Source organism: Schistocerca nitens, chromosome 7 (assembly GCF_023898315.1).
Source record: "Schistocerca nitens isolate TAMUIC-IGC-003100 chromosome 7, iqSchNite1.1, whole genome shotgun sequence".
Lineage (NCBI taxonomy): Eukaryota > Metazoa > Arthropoda > Insecta > Orthoptera > Acrididae > Schistocerca > Schistocerca nitens.
This window is the reverse complement of record NC_064620.1, coordinates 306179046-306184045: the sequence shown is the minus strand read 5'-3', so window position 1 is coordinate 306184045 and position 5000 is coordinate 306179046. Positions and strand designations below refer to the sequence as shown.

Here is a 5000-nt window from a genome sequence, read left to right as displayed (position 1 = left end):
CAACTCGCAACTCCAGCGGATGAACGGCGGACTCTTCTCGCAGTCGTAAGTTGCAATCCACCCCTATATCGTCCGTTTCATGAAGAGTTTTATCCAAGATGCGAAATTCCCGCTGTCCCTACACATGCTCTAAGTCTGTGCGCGATTGCGTTGCTCACAGTACGGATTCCGATGCCGAGCGATCAGCTAGAAAGCGCCCCAACCATGTCGATCCCCATGGGCGTTGCACTCGCAGTCGCAAAGACTCTGGGCAATGGCTAAAAGCGCTCCGCAATATATTACTCAGACGGGTAATGACGGTCCGAGCGCTCAGTGTCAGGAGAGCTTTCCTGAGCCCTGACCCACAGGCAGGGTGTAGCGTATCCCACCCGCAGACATGTGACGTTGTCACACGACCAGTTGTCACTAATCGACTGATTGCCGATAATCATATGCCATACACCGGGGAAAGCTGCCGCAAGGGGTAGCTACGTAGTGCAGTCGCACCTCTACTACTGTACAGAGATAGAACACCGCGTGACCGCAACCAGATTAAACTGATACATGGCGCTGATTACTAATAGATGCAGAGTCATCGGAATATAGATGGCATACAACAGTCCCTATACATGCTGACAGTCTGTGCACACATGCGAACTACACGTCACCCAGACACTCTATCACACACTACTCTCTGGCTCTAACAGACACAGACAAAATATCTAAGCACCAGCATGGAACAACATCCAGTGCATCCTCTCCGCCACATTACACCATTCACACTATGATAACAAAACCAGGAGGTCCACCCCAAAAACAGAATATCTCACTCTTCCAACAACCATCATTACTTAGATATGCCACAAACACCCACACATGTCCTACACAGGGGTGCAACCAACACCACCACACTGCCTTGTCTCACAGCATATAAGCAATGGCAGGAATGAAAGACACAGGCCTGCCACTCCCTTGCCACACCCACGCAACCGGCGCACCACCTCCCCTGAGAGAAAGGTGCATCCTGACGTGACACATCTCAGGGTGCCTCAGGCGTCCACTTACCATCATCACTATGAACGAACCTCGTCCCCTCCCCCCTCATACACCATCCCTTAACCTAACCTATTTTGCACCTTAACCTAACCTATTTTGCACCTTAACCTAACCTATGTTGCACCTTAACCTAACCTATGTTGCACCTTAACCTAACCTATGTTGCACCTTAACCTAACCTATGTTGCACCTTAACCTAACCTATGTTGCACCTTAACCTAACCTAAGTTGGGGCTTAACCTAACCTAAGTTGGGGCTTAACCTAACCTAAGTTGGGGCTTAACCTAACCTAAGTTGGGGCTTAACCTAACCTAAGTTGGGGCTTAACCTAACCTAAGTTGGGGCTTAACCTAACCTAAGTTGGGGCTTAACCTAACCTAAGTTGGGGCTTAACCTAACCTAAGTTGGGGCTTAACCTAACCTAAGTTGGGGCTTAACCTAACCTAAGTTGGGGCTTAACCTAACCTAAGTTGGGGCTTAACCTAACCTTAGTTGGGGCTTAACCTAACCTAAGTTGGGGCTTAACCTAACCTAAGTTGGGGCTTAACCTAACCTAAGTTGGGGCTTAACCTAACCTAAGTTGGGGCTTAACCTAACCTATGTTGCGCCTTAACCTAACCTATGTTGCGCCTTAACCTAACCTATGTTGCGCCTTAACCTAACCTATGTTGGGGCTTAACCTAACCTAAGTTGGGGCTTAACCTAACCTAAGTTGGGGCTTAACCTAACCTAAGTTGGGGCTTAACCTAACCTAAGTTGGGGCTTAACCTAACCTATGTTGCGCCTTAACCTAACCTATGTTGCGCCTTAACCTAACCTATGTTGGGCCCTAACCTAACCTATGTTGGGCCCTAACCTAACCTATGTTGGGCCCTAACCTAACCTATGTTGGGCCCTAACCTAACCTACGTTGCGCCTTAACCTGCCCTGTAATTGTTAGTTATATGAATCTAGGAATTCGTGTAGCGTTGCCTAATTGCAACCATCTCAACATAGTTCACTTCGCGCACACTCTGGTGTTCTGCGTATTGATTCATTTTACGGTGCGTACCCTCACATCTTGCGAGTGTTGCTTACTTTCCACATGGTCCCGCTATCCACTGTATTGTGTACTGCAATAGGACGTATATCGCCCCCGCCCCCCCCTCCCCTCCTGTCACCTCTAGCTCGTCGCTCAGGAGTTCGCGTGTTGAATGCGCTTCGCAGCTGTGCAATGGCATTCGCATACGTACGCTGGCCACCTTCCACGTGTTCTTTCGTGCACACGTCGCAGCGTGTATGTATGCTGATGTAGTGCGTCGTGACACACAACATCCAGGCATGCAAGACTCGTAGAAGTCGCAAATGTAGATGGATGTCTACGTTTGCTGCCCAAGTTACGCAAATGAACTGGAAATCCGTTGTTGCGCGGTTGTTCGCGCTGGAGGTGAATCGTTGATATCGACGATCGGTACAGGTATTAACCGGTTGCTTCAGCGACACCCGTCATACCCACGAACGTGAGTGGGCATGTGGGTATGAAGCGATACGCGGCGGTGGCTGGGTGGGACCGTCCCCGGCCGGTGAGGGGGGGGCGCCCGGCGTGCTGGCCGCGCGCTGCGTGGGCGCACGCGCGGCAGCCGGCTGGTGGGGGCGCCCAGTGGCAGGCGCGCCGGCTGACGGACGCGGCAGGCGGCGCATCTGCGTGCCGGCGCACCCAGCGCGCGGCGCCGTGCGGCCAAAGTGGGTCCTCCCGGGCCCGGTGCGAAGCGCGGTGGACATCTGCAGTGTGCTGGTCCGATTGAGGACTGTGTGCGTTGAGGATGCGCCGCCGCCCGGCACTCGGCGCCGCGACGCCGTCTGCTGCTCGGTCGCCCCCGCGGTTCTCGCAGGTGGTTTGTATCGCAGCTGTGCGGATGTGTTGGCGCGTGCGCTGTGCTGGGAGAGTTCGCTTTGGCACCCAAGTGGGGCTCTGCCCCTCTGTGGCGCTGGCGTTGGAGCTGCCCGGTCACTGTTTGTGGCCGCGTGTTGTCTCCCGCCGGCAACACCACGACAGCACGCTCCCGGGCCTCTGTCGGCAGCGGCAAGCTCAGTTGGGAGCACGGGTGGTCGCACTGAAAGCGTCTACTCGCCTATCTCCGGGCGATTGCGCCTCCCTCGAACCCGACCAAGTACTTAGGACGGCGCTGCGCGCCGCCGGGACCTGAGAGGGTTTCGAGGTGTATCGTGCAGGGGAGCCCAGCCTCCTCCTGTTTGCAGAATAATTGAGCGGACGCTTGCGTGTTCGCGCGGGCCTCCGGGACACACTCCCGGGCGGCCGGCTGCTCAGCTCTAGTTGACGCAGCTCCCTGGTTGATCCTGCCAGTAGTCATATGCTTGTCTCAAAGATTAAGCCATGCATGTCTCAGTACAAGCCGCATTAAGGTGAAACCGCGAATGGCTCATTAAATCAGTTATGGTTCCTTAGATCGTACCCACGTTACTTGGATAACTGTGGTAATTCTAGAGCTAATACATGCAAACAGAGTCCCGACCAGAGATGGAAGGGACGCTTTTATTAGATCAAAACCAATCGGTCGGCTCGTCCGGTCCGTTTGCCTTGGTGACTCTGAATAACTTTGGGCTGATCGCACGGTCTTCGTACCGGCGACGCATCTTTCAAATGTCTGCCTTATCAACTGTCGATGGTAGGTTCTGCGCCTACCATGGTTGTAACGGGTAACGGGGAATCAGGGTTCGATTCCGGAGAGGGAGCCTGAGAAACGGCTACCACATCCAAGGAAGGCAGCAGGCGCGCAAATTACCCACTCCCGGCACGGGGAGGTAGTGACGAAAAATAACGATACGGGACTCATCCGAGGCCCCGTAATCGGAATGAGTACACTTTAAATCCTTTAACGAGTATCTATTGGAGGGCAAGTCTGGTGCCAGCAGCCGCGGTAATTCCAGCTCCAATAGCGTATATTAAAGTTGTTGCGGTTAAAAAGCTCGTAGTTGGATTTGTGTCCCACGCTGTTGGTTCACCGCCCGTCGGTGTTTAACTGGCATGTATCGTGGGACGTCCTGCCGGTGGGGCGAGCCGAAGGCGTGCGACCGCCTCGTGCGTGCTCGTGCGTCCCGAGGCGGACCCCGTTGAAATCCTACCAGGGTGCTCTTTATTGAGTGTCTCGGTGGGCCGGCACGTTTACTTTGAACAAATTAGAGTGCTTAAAGCAGGCAAGCCCGCCTGAATACTGTGTGCATGGAATAATGGAATAGGACCTCGGTTCTATTTTGTTGGTTTTCGGAACCCGAGGTAATGATTAATAGGGACAGGCGGGGGCATTCGTATTGCGACGTTAGAGGTGAAATTCTTGGATCGTCGCAAGACGAACAGAAGCGAAAGCATTTGCCAAGTATGTTTTCATTAATCAAGAACGAAAGTTAGAGGTTCGAAGGCGATCAGATACCGCCCTAGTTCTAACCATAAACGATGCCAGCCAGCGATCCGCCGCAGTTCCTCCGATGACTCGGCGGGCAGCCTCCGGGAAACCAAAGCTTTTGGGTTCCGGGGGAAGTATGGTTGCAAAGCTGAAACTTAAAGGAATTGACGGAAGGGCACCACCAGGAGTGGAGCCTGCGGCTTAATTTGACTCAACACGGGAAACCTCACCAGGCCCGGACACCGGAAGGATTGACAGATTGATAGCTCTTTCTTGATTCGGTGGGTGGTGGTGCATGGCCGTTCTTAGTTGGTGGAGCGATTTGTCTGGTTAATTCCGATAACGAACGAGACTCTAGCCTGCTAACTAGTCGCGTGACATCCTTCGTGCTGTCAGCGATTACTTTTCTTCTTAGAGGGACAGGCGGCTTCTAGCCGCACGAGATTGAGCAATAACAGGTCTGTGATGCCCTTAGATGTTCTGGGCCGCACGCGCGCTACACTGAAGGAATCAGCGTGTCTTCCTAGGCCGAAAGGTCGGGGTAACCCGCTGAACCTCCTTCGT

The 5000-nt window shown here is 53.5% G+C and overlaps 1 non-coding gene across 1 annotated transcript in view; it reads left to right on the top strand.

The window, feature by feature from the left end:
- The first annotated feature begins 3359 nt into the window (after nt 1-3359).
- LOC126197332 (small subunit ribosomal RNA) overlaps nt 3360-5000 on the top strand; it is a 1909-nt gene continuing 268 nt past the window's right edge. Inside the window, exon 1 of the ribosomal RNA XR_007539700.1 lies at nt 3360-5000. This exon is cut by the window's right edge and continues 268 nt beyond it. This is a non-coding gene — a ribosomal RNA (small subunit ribosomal RNA).